General features: G+C 34.8%; 1 long non-coding RNA gene and 1 pseudogene across 1 annotated transcript; one reads left to right on the top strand and one right to left on the bottom strand.

The window, feature by feature from the left end:
* Positions 1 to 9,713: 9,713 nt before the first annotated feature.
* Positions 9,714 to 14,662, bottom strand: LOC150033217 (uncharacterized). Its single transcript, XR_016523786.1, has 4 exons — positions 14,526 to 14,662; positions 14,185 to 14,270; positions 10,092 to 10,247; positions 9,714 to 9,999 (listed from the first exon to the last, which is right to left on the bottom strand). It is a non-coding gene; the product is annotated as an uncharacterized LOC150033217 (long non-coding RNA).
* A 70-nt stretch (positions 14,663 to 14,732) lies between these two features.
* On the top strand, positions 14,733 to 15,593 carry LOC120088998 (malonyl-coenzyme:anthocyanin 5-O-glucoside-6'''-O-malonyltransferase-like; annotated as a pseudogene).
* The last annotated feature ends 8,655 nt before the right edge of the window (positions 15,594 to 24,248 follow it).

Genomic DNA, 24,248 nt, shown 5'->3' on the forward strand with positions numbered 1-24,248 from the left:
CTCTGAAATCAGACGAATCCCCAAAGTGGTAGGTTTGAGTCGACAATCTGATCACTCGCACCCATGTAAATCAAAAGACCGCCCTCAAAGGCATGAGTTCCTAACTCACTCAGGATTGAGGTCGTGTTACCTATGGTCATCCTAGTGAAGTAAAGTCTTTGTCATGAACGGTATTATATAAAGAGACTATAACACTTCGTGGTCCGGTCTTATACAAACTCCTTTGTATAGGATGCCCCCACTCGCATGTCTCCATATGAATTATCAGGGTTAGATCATCTGTAGCAAGTCACAACACTTGTAACTTTTCTACAAAGCGGGTCGCATCGTAGTGTCACTAGGTTAAGGTTTCACTCCTTTATCCATATACTACAAACCATTTTGGTTATCACTTAAGGCATGATCCACCTGTATGTCTTCATGTACATGCTTAAGTTATAAAGACAACCAGGGATCTTAGTTTATTGGTTTATGGTAAAGCAAATAAAACATCCCATGTTTCGTAAACAATAGTGAAGAAAATATCATATATTATTACATCACAAGCGTTTGTTCAATACAATGTTTACAAACTACATGACCCAACGAGAGTTTAGGGCATCATCCCCAACATTCCCATTTTGATTGAATCGTGAGACCTTCTATTCAAACAATTCTTGCATTGATTTCATGATCTCATGTGCAATGACCATGTTCTCAAACTTTTTGGCAACCGCATTAGGTATGCTTGAAAAATGTGAATTGGGGCGTTAGAATTAGCCTTCGTCCACATCTCATATGCATCACGAACATTTCGTGGTGCATCAAGGGTTGGGACTTGAGGATAATCCTTAGTCATGATAATTTCGAGGTCGTTTACACGAAAAACATTTTAATGGATTCTTTCCATATCGTGTAATTGAAATTGGTCAAACTAGAAAAGGTAACTAATGGAAAAACGCTATTTGACATATTTGCTGAAAAATAAACACATTGATCTAGACTAGATTTTTGCATAACTCTGAAAATATCCAATCAGTTTTAGAAAAATCTAAATGAACCCCAATTACATCTAATTTTGTAATGACGCTTCAGTGATTTAGGACAAAAGCCACAGAAGGGTAGTCAATTGTCCTTTCACTTAATTGAGACACTCTCAACCAATCATTACACCAGAATAACTCTTATTCCTATAACGATCAGTCATCATTTATTTGGTCAAGAAATCATTAACTTGCTTAATAATTTTCCGTTAGTGTGACCCTTCATTTTAGGCCCTAGAGTTTCGCCCCAATGAGCCAACCAAAAGGAAAACCCGATTGGGGCAAAAACTAAAGCAATCCTATTCATATCTAGAGTTTGCCTTAATATTGACCTACTGCACAAACCATCCAAAGGGGGAAGCTCCCAGGGCACCTCGAGGCCGTAGAAGAAGGTCTCACAGTTCAAACCAATGAAAGAGACCGCAGGACATGTTGACACGTATCTCTTTCCCACTTACTATAAATACTCTCTCCATTCACCTTGATATTGACCCATGCAAACACCATCCGAAGGAGGACGCTTCCAGGGTGCCTCAAGGCCAAGCATGAGTCTCACGGTGTGAATATTAGGGGAAAATGTGAGTGAAAAAAATGACGTGTCATATACATCTTTTCCTCCCACTAAGTATTTTAACAACCTAGGGTTTAATTTACATAGGAAAAATACGACTAATTATTTTTACTAAGTGATTGTTTAAGTTTTCCCAAAAGTAATACTTACTTTGGAAAGTTAATTTTTTTTTTTTTATTAATATCCATTAAACACTTTAACAAATGTTAATCAACAATTGCATGCTTGTAGTAAATCTATCTAATTCACCTTTCCAGGTAGGGGTGCAATGTTTCCATCACCTTAAATACCCCAGCCTAGTCAGAACCTGTCTTAGACAAAAGGTCCCTTATAGATATGTTTGGTACAAATTTAATCTTTTATTGAAATCAATTTAATCCTATTAAATCGATTAAAAAAAGATTAATCTAATTTCTAATCTCATTAGAAATTTGTGAACTTAGGTCTATCTTAATCATATTTTAAAACAATTTTAAAAAATGATTATAACCTAAGGTTTGCATGTAACTCTTAATTATTGATTTTAATTCTAATTTCATTTAGATATAACGATTATAAATAAATGAAACAATTAAAACATCCATTGCATGCTTGACATACTTCAGTTAATCATAACATTTATAAATTACCTAAGGTAACGTCATGCTTCATGCAATCTCCATTCATTACTAATATATATAACAATTATATAACTAGGTAATGAATCATACTATAGCATACTTTCCATACATACATTCAACCATATATTATAACAATTATAATATAAATGATGCATGAAAATGCTATAATGCATGCATACATATACTATAACATTTATACTATATGATGTATGAGCATGCTTTATAATTTAAATCATGCACATACATATATTATAACACTTATAATATAAAATGATTCATGAATATAAATGCATAACCTATGGTGGGTTTTAAAACTATATGACATACAATATGACATATAATATAGAACATACATCATATGTATATTTAAAATAAACAGTTAATGAACCAGGATAGGACACCTTAAAGAAAAGTTAAAAGGCTAACTATTACAGCATAAGAGTCATCCGGTTCAAAACAAATGAACCAAGCCTTGAACCACTCAAACCAAACCGCCCTCCAACGAACTCTCTGCAGTGATTGTGTATCAAACTTGTGCGATCTTGTAGCAAAAGCTACATGATCATGTAGCAAAAGCTACACGATCTTATAGCATTAGCTACAGGAACGTTTAGTAAATGCTACACGATCATTTGCAAAAGCTACACGATCGTTTGCAAAAGCTACACGATCGTGTAGCTATGTTGTAGAACTTGTTCATCTTCTTCATCGAAGCAGTGCTCTGAAAAACGTCTTTGAAGCTTCCCGAGAACAATACGAGCGACTCAAACAACAAATACAAACTCTATTGCAAAAACTGCGCCCAAAACAGGGGCCTTTACAAACCAAAATTTTAAACGAAATAAAGCTTTAGAACTAATTATCCCATCTTGAAACATCCATCAACAAAATCACATTCATATTGAAACCATTCATTACATGAACTTTAAATAGAATGCAGTAAAACCCACCAACAATGTAAAAACGATTCAATAAAAAAAATGAAATTTAGGATTAGAAAACCAACAACCTGGCTCTGATACCAATTGAAAGAACTCTATGAGGAGAAAATCTTGAGCAGAAGCAAGATCGTCCCAAATTCATTTTTCATTGAATGTAAGTTTTACAGTAAATCAAGAACAAGATATGCATTTACATAAATTATAGCATGCATTAATAAAGGAAAACTTAGGGTTTCATAAATTCTTACCTTTGAATAATATTCTTCAAGAATCCCTTGAGCAAGTCACGAACGGATCTCTTTCCCCAAAAGGGACACCACCAAATGGAGCCTCCTGTATTCTCCTTAGGGATTGAGAATGGTAGGAGGTGTGGGCTCTGCCTTAGGGTTTTGGAAGAAGGAAGGAGATGGAGAGGAGGAGAGGGAGGAGAGGGAGGAGAAGAACTTTTCTTCTCTTTACGTTTTTTCCAGAGAAAACTATTCTCTCAGTGTTTCATGGAAGATGAATTAACACCATACCTATGACCCCTCTCATCACGTATTTGGCTGAGAGAAATTAGAGGGAAGGAGTTGTAACTCCCTCCCTTTAATTAATTAATATTAATTTAATATAATTAAATTAGTAATAATTATACATATAATAACAACCTTATTATATGTATATAAACTATATGTTATATCCCATATAACACATAATATATAGTTACATATTGTATCAAATACAATATAACCTATAGATGTATATTCTCTATACGTAGCATTTAATATAAATCACATTTATAGTAAACTCACTTATATGAATCTCATTCATATAATTGATATTTGGATCATATCCAAATATTTAATTCCTCCCAACTTATTTATGGTATTTAATATAAATCATATTTATATTAAATTTAATTATATGAATCTCATTCATATAATTAGTATTTGAATCATATTCAAATTCCTCTCATATTACCTTATATTATAATGTATTAAATATATTATATTAATTATATCACATATATAATTAATTTAATTAATTATATCATATATAATTAATTCCCTCAATTAATTTGAACACTTTAAATTAATTCAAAAATAATTCTCTATTAAATCCTTGTTGAACTACAAAGGGAACCTTATGGACCTGTAGATTAAAGCTCGAACAATACTTGGATAATTAATTAAAGTCTCTAATTAAATTACCCAACATCCGTTAACTGCTGGTCATTCCACTAAAGACCGACAGCTGCACTCTTTACACTACAGATAATTTCTGTGTCCATTGAATATAACCAATAAAAAATGAGATGACCCTTGATAAATTGCTCGTAAGTACAGTTGAGCCAAAATTACCATTTTGCCCCTGTAGTTACATCTAACTGTTTAAGTACCACTGATCCCTCTCATGAACAATAAGTCATAGTCCAACTATGACCAAGTCCCTCTCGGGTCAGGAGAGGGTGTGCCCACTAAGTTCAAGCCTCGGAATCAGCCTTTAAGGGAGCAATTTATCTACTTGCCTCTACATCGGAGGAGTGAATTTCGTCTCGTGTAGCTGTGTTCCCAACTCCCCAGTCAGATGAATCTCCAAAATGGTAGGCTTATTGAGTTCGTAATCTGGCCACTCTCAGCCATACAAATCAAAGGACTACCTTCATGAGCAGAAGTTCACAACTCAGTCAGGATTCAGGTCATATCACCTATGGTCATCCTAGTGAAATGTAAGTCTCTATTATTAACGGCGTTGTATAAGGAGACTAATCATTTCGAGGTTCGGTCTTATACAAACTCTTTGTATAGGATATCTCCGCTCACATGTCTCTACATGAATGATCAAGATCAGATCATTTGTAGCACTTTACAACATTTGTAACACCTATAAAGTGGGTCATATTCGTAGTATCACCAGGATAAGGTACCCAGCCTTATCCATTTACTATAGATCGTTTAGGTTATTATTTAAACAAAATCTACTTGTATGTCTCTATATACTTGTTTAAATTACATAAAATAACCTAGGATTTTAGTTTATTGAATTGAATATATGCTTATAAAATAACACTATGTTTATACAAAGTTTACAAACTCGGAGATTACAAGAAGATTTAGGATACCAATTCCAACACCCATACAGATAAAAGAAGCTTATCTCTCATAAGTAATGGCCTTGCAATTAATTGCTAACGTTTTATAAATGATTATGCTAAACCATTTTGTGTATGAACATGAGCTACAGGATGTTCAACACTTAACCCAATTGCATACAATAATTATCAAAAACTTGGGATGTAAATTCACCAACATTATCAAGACGAATGGTTTTAATTGTATAATAAGGAAATTGTGCTCTTAACTTAATTATTTGAGCAAGTAATTTTGCAATTGCAAGATTTCGACTTGATAATAAGTACACGTATGACCATCTGTTGGATGCATCTATTAATAATATCTAAATGGCCTACTTGGTGGGTTAATGGATCCACATATATCACCATGAATTCATTCTAAAAGTGTAGGTGATTCAGTCCCTACTTTAGCTGGTGATGGTCTAATTATCAATTTTCCTTGAGAGCAAGTATCACATGATAATTCATTAGATTGAAGAATCTTCTGGTTCTTCAATGGGTATCCATTTGAATTCTCAATAATTCTCCTCATCATTATAGATCCTAGACGACCCAATTGGTCATGCCAAATTGTAAATATGTCTTGATTCATGAACTTCAGGTTCATTGTTATATATATTTCAATTATTTGTATATGAGTATAATACAATCCAGAAAATAAAGAATGCAACTCTTCCAATATACGTTTTTTATTTGAGATAATGGATATGATATGTAGATATTTCACATTATTCTTACTATCAATCTCAATATGATAACCATTGTAATGTATATCTATAAAAATTAGAAGATTTCTCTTTGATTGACTAGAGAACAATGCATTGTCAACTGTAAATTATGTTCCTCTAGGCAAAATAATATTTATTTTTCCAAAACTTTTGATCAAGTTTGCAGAACCTGATATTGTATTTACTTTTGCTTTCAGTATTGTCAATTTGGAAAAATATTTTTTATTTGTAAGTATTGTGTGTATAGTTGCACTGTCTGCCAGACATAGATCTTCTTTGCTCATTTTTTAAACACCAAACATATGAAAATGATCTATGTTTCTTCATTAAAAAAATAATAATAATTACAATAAGAAAACCAACACTTCAAATATACAAAAGTTATTAAAAAAAACATGAAGATAGATAAAAGAAAACAACAACATTAAGTCTAGATATTCTCAAAGTTAAAAGAAACACTTGATGTGCCACCAACTGTGCCAATATTCTCTTCAAGAGATTCAAAGAAATCTGCCACATCCAAATTTATCGTATGGGATAGGTCAAATACGTCATTATCTTGGTATGCAAAATTTGCTTCCACATTTTTCTCTTTTTCCTTTAGGGAGGCTTGATAGAGATCAACTAATTGTTTTCATGTACGACAGGTATGTGACCAATGCCCAATCATTTCACATCGGAAGCATTTATTTTCAACACTCTTTGAACTTTTATCTTGTGGAGCTTTTCCTTTGTGATCATCATTTTGTGTGGTTCTTTTGAAATTTAAATGATTAGAATGACCACTACGAAAATAATAATTATTTCTTCCTCTGCCACGATTACAACCTCGACCAAAACCACAACCTCGACCACGATTATTATTAAAATCCACAACATTCACTTTAGGGAATGGTGTTGTTCCAGTTGGTCAATATTCATGATTTTTCGTCAATAACTTGTTATTTTGTTCGACCATGAGAAGACATGAAATTGATTTATAATATTGTTTAAAAACTTTCTCTTGTTATTGCTATTGTAGGAGCATATTTGAGACATGAAATATAGAAAATGTATTCTTTAACATATCAACATCAGTAATTTTCTCTCCGCATGATAACATTTTTTAACTGATTTTAAATAATGCGGAGTTGTAATCACTTACTGATTTGAAATCTTGTAGTCTCAAGTGCATCCACTCATAACGAGCTTTAGGAAGAATAACTTTTTTTTATGATCATCATCTCTTTCAAATTTTTTCACAAGATACAGGGATATTTTATTATAAGATACTTCATTTTCAATCCCTCATAGAGATGATGACGAAGGAAAAATCATAGCTTTGCTTTGTCCTAACTGGATGTCGTATTTTCTTCTTTAATTGTTTCTCCCAAGCTCATAGCATCCACCCAAGACAAATAATTATTGTCATTAATGTCAAGGACTGCGAATTCTAATTTTGCAAGGTTTGTTATGGCAACACTATCACAAAATATTATATTTATATTAGAAATTTAATATGTACTAAATATGCCAAGTAACATTTAATTATTAATTATAACAAAGAGGAGAAACCCAACATACCTTTAAGACCTACCTTTAGCGGAGAAAACGACAGGAGCTCGTGCTGATAACGTGTTATGAAATTAAGGAGCACAACGGGAATACGGATATGAAAAATATAATATAATATAATAATATTTTTATATAATAATAATAAATAAATAAAAATTACAATTATAAAATTGGACAATGGAAAATTTTAGTGGAATTTAGTGTAGATTTCTCACCAATGTATATGTGATTTTCAGATCTACCAAATGTCAGTATTTATCAGTAAAGTGACAAGTAGGATATAGACTTACATGGACACAATAATTACAAGGCACATGGACAACATGAAGGATGACACAGCTTTAGGATACTAAAGAGTGGACATCTATTTATTATTATAATATTCATAATAGAAAATATTTTGTAAAGTTAAATTTACTCTCCCTTTTTCTTTTTAATTTTATTTGCATATTTTGCAAAGAAGAAAATCTCTCGTCTTGTTATTATATTATTTTTTGTGTTCAATATTGCGTAATAGAGTACACGATTGTTTTACTTCTTTTCTTTTATTTATTTATTTATTTTGTTGAAGTCAAACAAAAATTAGACGTAGACATTTGTGTAATTAATTGCACTCGCAGCTACATTATTTATATGTGTACATATGAGGGCAAAATTTAGGTCGAGTGGGTCTGCACTCATCTCTTGTATAGTCCGACCAACACCAAATGAGATTGTGTGATGTAGAATATATATTTTTTTTTTGGTTAAATTACTACTTTAGTTCTTATAAACTATTTTTTTTTTTGGTCTCTTTAATTTCAAAAGCTTTATTTTAATCTCTACTTTCAACTTTGGTTCATTTTGGTCCGTATACTTTCAAATGTTTGTTTTGGTCCTTATACTTTCAAAAAGTGACTATTTGGTCCCTTCATTTCCATGTTTACTTCATTTCAAAGGGATCAAAATGGACTTTTTGAAAATTCAAGGACCAAAAGGAATAAAAGTTGAAACTCCAAGGACCAAAGTGAACATTTTGAAAGTATATGAACTAAAATAAACATTCTAAAAGTATAAGGACCAAAATAATAAAAGCCAAAAGTATTATGACCAAAGTAATATTTAGACCTTTTTTTTAGGAATTAAACTTTTTTTAAAGAATGATTTAAAAAAGAAAATTGTGACTAAAAGAAAGAGGAGGTATGAGGATAGATATAGTCTAGACTGCAGTTAATCATTCCATCCATTCTACCCAAAATGTTAGCATGGGAAACCCTTTTTATTTCTCCTCAAAACGATAATAATCAATGTTTTTTATTTTCATGCTCTTCTTGTTTTTTACCACCATCTCTGCATTTTTTTTTCTTTCTCTTCAACTAGATAGAGTACGATGTAATGTTCAAATCCAAAAATAAGTTAAATAACAAGGCTTAGGAATGAATAACTTAGAACCTTAAAATATTATAGAGATGAACTACCTATATTTTTTATGTGTTTTCATGAAGAAACTACAAATTGAAACATTTATCAAATTTAATTTAATTGAGCTATTAGTTAAATAAAATCAAACATAACTTATTTAAATTGAAAAAGTTATAAACATAAGTTTAATTATGTTAAATTTGTACATAAAACATCATTTTACTTTCCTTCCAAATAAATATCCAACAACAGATGCATGGAATTAAGAGATGGAGAAGATCAGAACGAGTGGGCGGCATAACCCTAGTTCCAGGTTGTTTCCATATACTGGATCAGTTTGTGGTTCATCCCTTCACTTCCTCTTTACATAGTTTGATTTTGTTGAGTAATCATGGCTGAGATGAATTACACAACCAAGGTTATAAAACGTTGCCAGGTTTCTCCACCGACAGACTCTGTTCCAACCACAAATATCCCCTTTAGTTTCTTCGACCTTCTATGGACTATATGCCCTCCCATCAGACGATTTTCTTCTTCTTTCCCTCACTCCACACACCATTTCATCAACTCCATTTTCCTCAACCTCCAACAATCCTTTGCCCTCGCTCTCCGGCACTTCTTCCCTCTCGCCGATAACTTAATCTTCTCTCTTCAGGCTCACCCCCACATTTTGTACACCTCCACCGACTTTGTTCCCCGATCATGGCCGAATCCTCATCTGGCTGCGATTTCCACCACCTCATTGCCGATTACCCGCGATAAGTGAAACTAGAAGATAATAATCTCAAATAAAGCCTCAACAACTAGTTTTCTTTACAACAATTTTCATAACAGACATGTAAACTCATATATATAGTTGTTACATTTACATTTGATTTTTAACTTTACATTCTGTCTACAAAATCTGTAAGAGAAAAACTTATCTCTCAATATACTTCAATAAAGGTCAGTTAGGCTTTGATTTAGGCCGAACCACGTACATGCTTTTGTTCATCTTCTCTTCCTCTTTCTTTTCTTCAATGTGCATGTATAAATCGATCCTTCAGTCTCTGTAAATCACGCAAGAACACAAAGAGCCGACTGAGGGATTTTGAGAGCTTTTCTGGAATTTTGAGACAAAAGAAAGAGAAGAAATTATTACCAAAATGATTTTTGGTCGGCTTCAACATTTCCCCACTGATCGTCGATAGTGGAGTAATCCACGTGTAGCTGAGGCAGCTGACAAGCGTGGCTCTCTGTGAGCCTTTCATTCTACCAACCTCTCTTCATTTGGGCTGAAATTCCTCACTTCGTGTGCCTAAAGTCAAAACAAACCCAATAATTTGGTATCAAAGCAAAAGACGTTTAAAGATTTCAATTCTTGAACTATCAAGATCACAAGATTCACACAAGATAGCAAGGTATAAGATAGAGAAATTTGATAGTAAAAGGGATTTTGGTCTCTAGAAGGCAAAAATCAGAGCCATTCTCGGTTAGCAAAAGGCTCACAAGGCTCTAATGGATCCATCCACTCTCCCAAACACTGTGATAGCCCAAGAAAAAGAAGATTGAGAGCTGGCAGCCTATGGTACATTAGTCCTAAACCTTAGTGATAATGTTTTAAGGAAAGTTATTGAGCAAGAGACTGCCTATAGGATTTGGACAAAGTTGGAAGACTTATATGCCACTAGAGATCTTCCTAATAAAATGTACCTTAGGGAGAAAATTTTCACCTTTAAAATGGATTCATCAAAGACTCTTTCTGATAATCTAGATGAGTTCAAAAAGATTGTTGCTGAATTTAAGAATCTTGGGGAGAAAATAGGAGATGAGAACGAAGCATATGTACTTCTAATTTCCCTACCTGAATCTTATAGGGAAATTAAAAATTCTTTTAAGTATGGAAGGGATAGTATATCTACTGACGCGATAATTTCTGTCCTAAGAACTAGGGAACTTTAGTTGCAAGTAGTTAAGAAGGAACAACCAAATAGAGAAGGACGGTTTGTAAAAGGAATTTTCAAACCAAATCAAACTAAGGACAAAAAACAGTCACAAACAGATGAAAACAAGCCAAAGCACAAAATTAAGTATAAATATTGCAAAAAGAAGGGGCATTTAATTAAAGATTGCTTCATCCTCAAAAAGAAAAATCAAGAGAAGGAAAAAGAGTCCAAAGGCAAGCAGCCTGAAGCCTCTATAGTAAAAAGCTCCTACATCTACTCTGATGCTTTAGCTTCAACTCTTGACAAGGTCACCTATGTTAACTCCCTTGGAAAACATGATAGGGTTTTCGACTCCGGTTGCACTTACCATATGACACCTATGAAACCCTGGTTTAACTCTTACAAAGAGATAGATGGAGAAATGGTTTACATGGGGAACAACCAAGGCTGTAAAATTGAAGGCATTGGGTTAGTCTCCTTGAAACTCAAAGATGGGACTGTTAAACTTCTGAGGAATGTAAGACATGTCACACTTCTCAAGAGAAACCTAATCTCCCTTGGAATGCTAGATGCAGTAGGGTGTGAATACAAGGGCAAAGGTGGAACCCTTGAGGTCCTTAAAGACTCTAAGGTAGTTCTTGTTGGGGAAAAAGTCAATGACTTGTTTGTAGTCAGAGATGTAGAAATGATGAAAGAGGCATATGTTGCCACACCAAATGACATGACAGAAGCTGATGTATGGCATAAAAAACTGTCTCACATAAGTGCCAAGGGGCTGGAAGCTTTGTCTAAACAGGGAATTCTACACAAAGGAATGTCAAACAAGCTAACCTTCTGTGAATACTGTGTTTTGAGAAAAGCAACTAGATACAGCTTTACCAAAGCACACCATTCAACTAAGGCAATCTTAGACTACATTCACTCAGACCTTTGGGGTCTAGCTCAAACTCCTAGCTTAAGTGGTTCAAGGTATCTACTTTCCTTTATAGATGACTTCTCAAGGAAAAGTTGGGTTTTCTTTCTTAAATCTAAACACCAAGTGTTTAATAAATTTAAAAAATGGAAACTCATGATTGAGAAGCAAACCTCTAAGGAAATCAAATACCTAAGGACAGATAATGGGTTAGAGTTTTGTAATGAAGAGTTTAATAAATTTTGTAAGGAATCCGACATAACCAGGCATATACCCCAACAGAATGAGGTAGCTGAGAGACTCAATAGGACCATTATGGAAAGGGTCAGATGTTTGCTCTCAGATGCTATACTCAGTGAGAAGTATTGGGCTGAAGCTACTAGCTATGTTGTTTACACCTTAAATAGATGCCCACATACATCCCTAAACTTATGACCCTTGAAGAAAAATGGAAAAAAAATCCTCCTAACTTAGGTAACCTTAGAGTATTTGGATGTGTTGGTTATATACATCAAAATCAGGGAAAACTAAAGTCTAGGGCTGTGAAATGTATGTTTGTTGGGTTCACTGAAGGTGTAAAGGGATTTAAGATGTGGAACCCTACTGAGAAAAGGTTTGTAGTCAATAGGGATGTTACCTTCAGAGAAAGGGAAATGTTCATGCAAAAGGAAAATACTACAATTGAGATACTTAAAAGCCCTTCAACTAGGATTGGGGTGGAGGCCCCAAAAGACAAATCCACAGATCATGACTCTCCTAATGAATCAGAAGAAGAAGAGGATATTGGAGAACAATTGGAAGAAACCACTGAAACATAACTTGATTTGAGCCAATACTCTCTGGCAAGGGATCGGCAGAGAAGAGTGATTGTTCCACCAGCTAGGTACACTGAAACAAACTATATGAACCTAGATTTAAATGCATCCATAGCTCCAAATAACCAGAAACCAACTAATTTTGAGGAGGCAGTAAGCTGCCCTAATACTAGGAACTGGATTGAAGCTATGTGTGAAGAAATGCAATCACTAAGTGTTAATGACACCTGGACTCTAGCTTCTCTTCCTAAAGGATGCAAAGCAATATCATCTAAGTGGATCTACAAACTAAAGGAGGGTTCTTCTAAGGATGAAAAGCCAAGGTACAAAGCAAGATTAGTGGCCAAAGGTTTCACTCAAAGGGAAGGTATTGACTACTCTGAAATTTTTTCACTAGTAGTTAAGCAAACATCTATTAGACTCTTACTATCTCTGATTGCTCAATACAATCTTGAACTAGATCAGCTAGGTGTTAAAATAGCCTTCTTACATGGTTATTTAGATGAGGTCATCTACATGGTTCAACTTAAAGGTTTTGTGGAAAAAGGTAAAGAGGATCTCTATTGTTTTCTAAATAAGTCCATTTATGGTCTTAAACAGTCTCCTAGATGCTGGTATAGAAGATTCAATGACTACATTGAAAGTATTGGGGTTCAGAAAAACACATATAATATCTGCACCTATATAAACTCAACCTCCTATAAGAACAATGTTGCTAGCTGTGACCATTAAAGAAGATCTAAATCATGTCAAAAATCTCCTAAAGTGAGACATGAAAGATGTGGGTCAGTCTAAGAAGATCTTAGGGATTGAAATAGACAGAGACATGGGCTCCTTTATCCTAAGCATTAGCTAAACCAATTACTGTGAGCAAGTGATCAGAAGGTTTAATATGTCCAATGCTAAACCTGTAACTATTCCTATTACTCATCACTTTAAGCTATCTTCAACCAATTATCTTAAGGAAATTGACTTGGAACACTTAAATCAGATTCAAACGGTTCCCTATAGTCAGGCAGCAGGAAGTTTGATGTACCTCATGATTTCCACTGGGCCTGATTTGTCCTATTGTGCAAGTCTAGCGAGTAGATTTATGTCAAACCCAGGGAAAAAGCATTAGGAAGCTACTAAATGGATTCTTAGATATCTAATTTGATCTAAGCAATCTAAACCAATCTATCAGAGTGTTAAGCAAACAGACCTTGAACTCTATGGATATGTAGACTCAGATTTCGCTGGGGATCAAGATAAGAGAAGGTCTCTAACAGGGTATCTCTTCCTATATAGCCCAAATTTACTAAGTTGGAAGGCTAATCTACAGTCAATTACAGCTCTATCCACTACCGAAGCTGAATACATGACACTTTCAGAAGCAATAAAAGAGGCATTGTGGTTAAAGGGCTTAATGGAAGACTTTGGTATCAAACAAACAGTAGTTAAGATCTATTGTGATAACCAAAGTGCAATCCATCTTTCCAAAAACCCACAATATCACTCTAGAACAAAAAATATTGACAACAAATATCATTTTGTAAAAGGCAGAATTGAAAAAGGTCAAGTTGAAGTACTAAAAGTTCATACCTCAGAAAATGCAGCGGATATGCTTACCAAGCCAGTGTTGAAGCTCAAGCTCAGCAAGTATCTTGACCTGATCGACTTTATTTTACCTGAAAAGGGATAAACAGTGGTCAGATTCGGAAGGAAGAAGTTATTTAGAGTTGAGATTAAGGTAGAGATTGAAAGATAATAATCTCAAATAAAGCCTCAATGGCTAGTTTTCTTTACAACAACTTTCATAACAGACATGTAAACTCATATATATAGTTGTTACATTTACATTTGATTTTTAACTTTACATTATGTCTACAAAATTTGTAAGAGAAAAACTTATCTCTAAATATACTTCAATAAAGATCATCTACCTTTCTCGTGGACGTAGGCTTTGATTTAGGACGAACCACGTACATGCTTTTGTTCATTTTCTCTTCCTCTTTCTTTTCTTCAATTTGCATGTGTAAATCGATCCTTCAGTCTCTGTAAATCATGCAAGAACACAAAGAGAAGGCCGGGAGGTTTGAGAGCTTTTCTAGAATTTTGAGAGAATAGAAAGAGAAGAAATTGTTACCAAAATGATTTTTGGTCGGCTTCAACATTTTCCCACTGATCGTTGATAGTGGAATAATCCATGTGTAGCTGAGGCAGCTGACAGGCATGGCTCTCTGTGAGCCTTTCATTCTACCAACATCTCCTCATTTGGGCTGAAATTCCTCACTTCGTGGGCCTGAAGTCAAAACAAACAATTTTACCCCCTCGTCCCCGGCTTCCCCAACTCACGTGTCTTCCCGAACAGAACACGTGCGATCGCACTTCTCGCAATCCAAATCACTTTGTTCCCCAACAGAGGTCTCTGTTTCTGCGTTGCGTTTCATCACGCGGTTGCAGATGGGATGGCGGTTCTTCACTTCAATTAATTGTGGGCTTCCATCTACACCTCCGGTTCGTTTTTGGGCCGCTTCCTTGCCACGACCGGGCAATTGTGCAGCACCCAAATGAGACGTTGGATTTAGAGTCCCTTTTTTCGAAGAAGTTGTCTGGCTGGGCTTTTAAGGATATGGATAAACCCATACCCATTATGGAGCTTGCGCCTGTTAACAAAGTTAGAGCAACATTTGTGATTACCAAAACCCAAATCGAGAGATTCAAAACCTGGGCTTCAGTTTCAGTGGGTGAATTGAAGGTTTACGAGTGTCGGCGTTCATCGTAACTAGCTCTCTCATGTGGAGTTGTCTCGTAAAATCAACACAAACCGATGAGAAGAAGAAGGAGAATTTTGAAGAATTGGGATAGCTCTTAATAATTGTTGGGTCGCCAAAATTAAGGGCTTACGATATGGATTTTGGGTGGGGAAAGCCATAGAAAATTGAAATTCTTCATGTTGACACATCTAAGGTAATTTCGATGCATGAGTCAAGAGGTGAGAAAGGTGGGGTTGAAATTGGTGTGGGGCTTAGTAACACTCATATGAATAGCTTTATCGCCAATTGGGAACAATATCTTTACCCCTTCTACACTTAAAACTGTCGAATTTAGTGTGCACCCAAATGTTAATTTCATCGGTTAAAAATATCGAATTTGAAAATGCAGAGATCCAAATAGAACCTATGTAAATTCTTGTTTGCTGTTTTGATTTTATGATGCTTACTCACCGACTCTCCCATCTTTCTAATGCATTATTTTAGTTTGTCTTGTTAGAGCATAAAATGAAAATGAAAAAAAAAAAAAAAAAAAAAAAGAAAGGTGGAAGAAGAGAAAGGTGAGTCACCACCATTCTCTTGAGAATTAGTTTTCTCTCCACCAATCAAACAAAGCCAAGTGTGATATTCCTTATTCTTTTATATTATTATGTAACCATATTAGGGTAAAAAGTGTATAAAAGAAAATAGGGTTGTAGCTATTATTATTCATTCAATACAAGGATGAAAAGAAGAAGTCCAAAGGATTCGCAAAATCAAAAACTCTTCATCTTAAACTTGGTATCAAAGCCACCATTGCTGACGCCATACTCATCGGAAGTTCCTTCACCGTCGAACCAATAAAGTTCACCACACCACCCCTCAATCAGCTCACCACCACGAAGCTAGAACACGACAACTTCATGCTGTGGAAGACGCTCGCGCTGCCCATCCTCCGAAGCTACAAGCTCGAAGGACATCTTTCAGGACAAATACTCTGCCCACCAATGTTTATCCAGACAACCTTTGAAGCAACATCCAGCTCCCAAATGATAAGTGACAACAGAGTCAGCTCATCTATTGAACGGTCACTGAATCCTCAATATGAAGCATGGTTGGTCGTCGATCAACTCCTACTAGGATGGTTATACCCAGACGTATCAGTTCAGCTCATGGGATATGAGAATGCCAAAGAACTATGACAAGCCATTCAAGAGCTATTCGGTGTTCAATCTCGAGCTGAAGAAGACTACCTAAGGTAGCTGTTCCAACAGACAAGAAAAGGCAGTCAAAAAATGAGTGAGTACTTTAAGTTGATGAAGATTCACTTTGACAACCTTGCACAGGCAGGCAGCCCTGTGTTGACAAGAGCTCTAATCTCATAAGTTCTCCTTGGCCTTGATGAAGAATACAACTTCGTTGTCGTAGGCATCTAAGGTAAACTATGTATTTCTTGGTTAGATAGGCAATCCGAACTTCTTTCTTATGAAAAACGATTGGAACACCAAAATTCTATCAAAATACATAGCTCCTTTGCCCAGCAGCCTTCTGTCAATGTAGCATTTAACAGAAATACAAATGGAGGGAAGCCACATTTCAATCCCTCATTCAATGGGAATAGGCAAAAGGGGAACAACTCCAAAGGCAACAACTCTAATCATAATCCATTCAATGGACAAGGTGGCGGCCGAGGTCGAAGAAGAGGTTGAAACAACAACTCAAATAGTCCAACATGTCAAGTTTGTGGGAAGTACGGTCACTCAGCCCTTGTATGCTATCATCGGTTTGACAAGGAATACTCTCAGAATGTTGGACAAGGCAAAGGAAATCATGGGTTAGTTGGCCCCAACAACAATGCTGTCGCCATGTTCACATCATCATAGCCCTCCAACCCCTTCATAGCCACACCAGAGACATTAGTTGATCCGAACTGATACATCGACAGTGGAGCTACTAATCATGTCACTCCTGATTATAACAACATCAACAACCCAACCGAGTATGGAGGTAATGAACTGGTCACTGTAGGTAATGATGAAAAACTACACATATCTCACACTGGTCAGTCATGTTTATCTGATGGAAGGAATGAATTTATACTAAATGATGTCCTATATGTGCCTAATATAGCAAAGAATTTGATTAGCATATCCAAGTTAGCTCATGATAATGTTGTGGTTGTTGAATTTCACATTGATGGTTGTGTCATTAAGGACAAGGCTACGGGCAGAACACTGCTGAAAGGGGAGCTTAATAGAGGATTATACAGACTACAAAGGACTGAAGTACTACAAGACAACACCAAGAGAAGAGGGACTACTCTGTATAAAAATAACAACCTGACTGCCCTAATTCTATCAGGAGTTAGGATAAATGTAGTTGAGTCAAGAGCTGTCTGGCATAGGAGATATGGACATTCGCCAGTTAAAACACTAGACTATGTTATTAGAGAATGTAATTTACCAGTCAAATCGAATGAAGGAAAAGAATTTTGTGATTCATGCCAATTAGGAAAAGCAAGTGTCTTACCATTTCCTAACTCTCAATCTCGAGCATGTAACAAGTTCGAATTAATACATATAGATGTATGGGGACCAACCCTATTAAATCTATTGATGGATACCGATACTACATATTATTCTTAGATGATCACAGTTGATATGTGTGGATATACCCTCTGAAATAGAAAAGTGAGACATTGGCAGTATTTAATCACTTTACTTAATTAATCCAAACTCAAATCAAATCTGGGATCAAAATGCTTCAATCAGATAATGGGAAAGAGTATGACAGAATACATAACCTCTGTGAATCCAAAGGCATCTTAATCGAAAAGTCATGCCCCTATACCTCTGCACAAAATGGCAGAGCTGAGCGCAAGCATCGACATATCATTGAAACCAGACTCACACTCCTTGCACAAGCATCCATGCCTCTGTCCTTTTGGTGGGAGGCATTCTCAACAGTCGCTTATCTCATAAATGAAATGCCGACTACAATATTACATGGTAAATCACCGATCGCTGTAATGTTTGATTCTAACCTTGACTTTTTCAATCTCAGAACATTCAGATGTGCTTGCTACCCTTACCTATGGCCATACCACAGTCAAAATTCCAATCACACTCGGAGAAATGTGTGTATATTGGTCCCAACTCATATCACTAGGGGTATAGATGTCTCAGTCCATCGGGTCGGATCTACACCAGCAGACATGTGCAATTCAATGAGAATGACTTCCCCTTTACATCCCAATCGTGCACCACATTCGCCCAGACGATAGACCAAATGATCACTAAACTTCCATCGTTTAGCACGATCGCCCAGACAACAGGCCAAAAGAAAGACAACGTGATCGCTGAGGCCTCATCGCTCAGAACGATCGCCCAGATAACAGATAACACGATCGCTCAACTACCATTGTTCAGAACGATCGCCCAGATGACAGACAACAAGATCGTTTAGCCTCCATCGTTTTGAACGATCATTCAGATGACAAACAATACGATCATTCAGCGCCCATCGTCTAGAACAATCGCCTAAACGAAAGATAAAGCGATCGCTCAGTCTCCATCGTTGAGAACTATTGCCCAAGCCAAAGAAACAACGATTGCAGAGAGTCCATTAACTAGACAAATCAGTGTAAGCTCATCGCACAGAACGATCACTACAACAAAGAACCCCACGATCGCTGACATTCCATCATTCAACACGATCGTCTAGGTGATAATTCCTCCCATAACTGAGTCCTTAATCACGAGCCTTCAACCCATACTCAATACCCTGCCTCAGTCACAATCATTCCTACAAGTAAATCCAACACCAGCATTTATTCTCGACTATGCTCCAAACACCACAAACCAGACAACCTCACCAGGATATGCATCTCACCACAGCCCAAATCTTTCCCCGACGGTGAGCCCCACTCATCCCTCACCGATGCCCCTGCCTCAAACCAACATAACAGTCCCACTATACCACATATATCACTATTTTGTTGCCGAAAAGAGCTTCTTAGCCAACACTCACTAAGATAGAGCTATTATCACAACCTACTGATAATTCAACCTTTACCACTCTACTAAATCCTACCATCTCCTTCCGCCCCTCACTTCTTCCCACTCATCTGATGGTAACAAGAGCCAAAGCTGTATATTTAAACCCAAAGCCTAGATAACAAGAAAAAGCACCGATTGGTCCCAAACAGAGCCCACAAGAATCACAACTGCACTTACAGCTCTTCAATGGAAGAAGGCAATGGATGAGGAATACACGGCTCTCATGAAAAACAAGACCTGGACACTGGTTCCCACATATCCATCTCAAAATATAGTTGAGAACAAGTAGATATTTTTACTCAAAAGAAACATGGATGGCTCAATATAGAGATACAAAGCCTTACTAGTTGCCAAGGGCTTTCATCAACATCATGGAGTCGACTTCTTTGAGACATTCAGCCCAGTTGTGAAGTCTTCCACAATCCGAGTAGTAATCAGTGCTGCTATGTCACACGGCTGAACTGTAAGGAAACTTGACTTCAACAATGCGTTCTTAAATGGAAAACTTGTCGAGGATGTCTATATGTATCAACCACTCGGGTATGTTAGCTCTAAATACCCGAACCATGTCTGCAAACTAGAAAAAGCTATCTATGGCCTGAAACAAGCACCACGAGCCTGGAATACAACCCTCGGTTCTGTCCTCACAAAATGGGGATTTTATCAGTCTAGATTGGATACTTCATTGTTCATCTACCATACGAAGGGCTCTATCATATTCCTACTTGTCTATGTCGACAACGTCATTATCACAGGTAACAACTCTCAGTTAACAGAGCTACTTATAGAAACTCTTCATATACAATTTGCACTCAAAGACTTGGGATAGCTTCGATACTTTCTGGGAATACAAGTTCACTATTTAGACTCCGGCTTACTGATCAACAAGTCAAAATATGTGGATGATCTACTGCATAAACTTTAAATGACGGATGTGAAACCAATGCTCTCACCAATTGTCCAAGGTAGGAAATTATCAAAGACAGATGGACAGCCACTCTCTGAACTTTACATATATCGCAACACCATCGGCGCCCTTCAGTACTTAACTCATATACGGTCGGACATCACCTATGTTGTCAACCAACTGAGTCAATTTCTTCAAACTCCAACTGATGTCCATTGGCAGGCAGCTAAGAGAGTTATTTGCTACATCAGTGGCATAAAACACTATAGGCTTTACTTTCAACCGAGCCATAATCTAAATGTCTCTGCCTACTCAGATGCTGATTGGGTATCCAATCTTGATGACAGAAAATCAGTGGCTGCCTATTGTACCTTTGTAGGAAACAACATTGTATCATGGTCCTCAAGGAAGCAAGCAGTGGTTGCATGGTCGAGTACAGAATCTGAATACAGGGTACTCGCTCATGCTACATCTGAAGTCCTCTGGCTTTAACAACTACTAGGTGAGATGGGGTTACAATCAAACACTCGACCGACCATATGGTGTGATAATCTAGAGGCAGGTGCCTTAGCTGCCAACCGGGTATTTCACTCTAAAACTAAGCATGTAGAAATTGATCTTCACTTTGTCTGGGACCATGTTCTAAAAGGTGACGTCACTATTCGATATGTACCTTCGACAAACCAACTAGCTGATTGCCTTACCAAACCACTTAACAACTCACACTTCTATATATTACGGTCCAAACTAGGAGTACGTGAAGTACCCTCCAGCTTGAGGGGAGATGTTAGAGCAGAAAATGAAAATGAAAATGAAAAAGGAAAAGAAAAAGGTGGAAGAAGAGAAAGGTGAGTCAACCATTTTGTTGAGAATTGGTTTTCTCAACACCAATCAAACAAAGCCGAGTGTGATATTCCTTATTCTTTTGTATTGTTATGTAAACATATTAGGGCAATGAGTATATAAAAGAAAATAGGGTTGTAGCTATTATTATTCATTCCATACAAGATTGAAAAGAAGAAGTCCAAAGGACTCTCAAAATAAAAAACTCTTCATCTTCAACTTGTCTTATCAACAAAGATTCCATCTAATTCCGTGATAAAAAAAATACTTAGGTGCATGTATGTTTGTAGATCCTATTAAATTGTCCAATCATGACTTGTCATTAACAAATTTTGTTTTTTTTTTCTTTTTTAGAATATTTTAATATTTTTTTTTTATGTAAGTGGTGAGAATGGATACACAAAAGATGAATCCAAGTATTGCCCTTCCATGATTTCACCTCTTTTACACAACAAAACAATTTTTTTTAAAATCATTTAAAAAATTGTCACATGATAATTTTTTATTAAATAGCTGCCTGAGCACCACAATGCAACTAAGTCAAGATTAAGTATTTCTATTGTTTTATTTACTTAATAAAAAAATCCAGAATCTATCGTTATCCCCTTTTTACTTTGGAGAAACCCGATGACTCAAAAAAATCGATCAACCCAACCAACCTGTACGGTTTGGGTTGGGTTTGGTTCAACTAAATGAAAATTTTATGGGTTGGGTTAATTCATGGGTTCACCTAACATAACCCAAACCAACCCGAACCAACTCGAATTTATTATTAACTTTAAAATACATTTTTATTACTTATAACGTAATTATTTATACATATATTGATTTTAATTTCATTTAATTCCAATATTTTTTTAATAAGATATTCTTCAACAACTCTTAAAATAGTTTCTTTGCATTTTAGAAAGAAATTTTCATTATACAAATCGAAATTGAGTTGTTAATCTTAATTCAATATATTAAAAGAATTAAATTAGATTGCATATTTACATTTTGCTTCTTTTTAGAACAAAATTTTAAATAAATGACCTGATTAACCCGAACCAACCCAACTCAAATATTTCATGAGTCAAAAAATTTTAAAAACAAATGGGTTGGGTCTAAAAAAATCTTTCAACACAATCCAAACCAACCTATAAACACTCCTATACTGAATCATATATTTCATAAATGTCCTTTTTCCAAAGAGATTTTTGAATGAGAAACCGTTTGAGAGTTCATAACAGACATTTTCTAAAAAAATATTGTAAAATTAAAAAAATTAGGAAAATATGATTGTTTAGAAAATATTAAAAAAATACGGAACTTTTACATTTATATCATGATTCCATCGTTTCTCCTTTATTTAATATACAAAAAATAAAAAGTTGAATAGTAGAGATGTCCAAAAAATCCGCGAGGTCGAGGTCCCGCGGAGACCCGCCCCGAATGGGGCGAGGAATCCCCGAATACACGGGGAATGGGGGAGGGAATGGAGAATTTTTTTCCCCTACCCCACCCTGTTTCCCTGCCCCACCCCGACTTTGTATATAAATTATAAATTTTTAATATATATATATATATATATTCATATTAATATTATAGACTTTATTAAGATGATTATGGATATTTTAATTATTTAAGTTCAAGATTTTATTACTTTAATTCTTTAGATGTAGTAATATTAAGATAAGATGCTCTAAATGTTGAATTTTAATTTTTACAAATTATGAGAATAGCATTTTAATTATATTTTCTAAATTTCATGTGTATTATTGTTTTAATTAGTAAAATTGATAATATTTCATTTAAATGAAAATTCCATTGAAAATTTTTTAAAAAATTATAAAATAAATATATTTAATTGAAATTAAAAAATATATTAGAGAAAAATAAAAGCGGAGAATTTTTCCCTACAGGGAACTCGATCCCTGCGAAATCCCCGCCATTCCTCGCAAGAAAATTTGCAGGAACGGGGAATGGAATAGGTTCTCCGTCCCTGTCCCATCCCGTGGACATCTCTAGTTACCACGAGGTAGATCACAACTTGAACTTGAAATCAACAAAATAAAAAGAAAAAAACAATCCCTTCGCCTTCCTTAGTTCCTTTTGATATTTTTATTTTTTTTTAAATTTTTTCTTATACATATTTATGTTGTGTTAGGTGTTCATTATTTATCTTTTTAATACAGGTTGAATTCAAGAATATTTTTAATATTCATTTCGGGCGATTTTTTTAATCTTATGAAGTTGAGATCGGAGTTTTTTTTTTTTTTATAACATTTTTTATAATATTATTATTTTTAGTATTAGTTTATGTTTATGGGTTTCTTGGGGGGAAAAAAAGGTTTTGTACTAGAGTTTTTTTTGTACAATATTATTAATTTGAGTTTTTTTTAAAAGATTTTTTAGTATTATAGTTGAAAATTTAAAGTTCTTGAAAAAAACGTAAAGGTGTGACTAATTTATTTTAGTAATTACTAATTATTGGATTATATATTAGAATGTATTTCTAATTGTAACTATATAAAGTTTGTTTAAGTAATCAGAGTATGATACTAATTTAATAAAATATTGTTGTGCATTTTTTACAGTATTAGATTTTTTTTTTAGTATTAGAGTTATTTATATCCCAGGTTTTCTTGAAAAAAGTTTAGTATTAGAGTTGTTCTTTTAAGTACAATATTACTAATTTGGAGATTTTTTTTTTTTTTTTTTTGCATATTTTCTAATATCATTTTTTTAGTATCATGATTGAATATTTTAAAGTTCTTGAAAAAACGAATATAGATGTGACATATTTAGTTGTGAAATATTTAACGATTTTAATCTCTATATTTAAAATAAAATATAGTTGTACACTAATTTTACATGGAAGGATTAGTAGTACATTAAAAAATAGAACTTTTGACATTTTCACGGGGGAGTTTTATAATTTTGAAAAATATTTAGAAAATTAGGTTATTTGAAAAGTATTATGATATCGTGGTAGTTTTGCATGAGTTCCCAAGTTGAAGTTATGAACTCCTTGACTTTATTTTTAATAAATAAACGGAAAAAAATATATTTTTGATCACTAAGTTTTTTATTTAGTTTTTATTTGATCTATAGGTTTCAAAATAT

This window comes from Benincasa hispida, chromosome 10, assembly GCF_027475165.1.
Source record: "Benincasa hispida cultivar pf3 chromosome 10, pf3_genome.v1.1, whole genome shotgun sequence".
NCBI classification, from domain to species: Eukaryota; Viridiplantae; Streptophyta; class Magnoliopsida; order Cucurbitales; family Cucurbitaceae; genus Benincasa; species Benincasa hispida.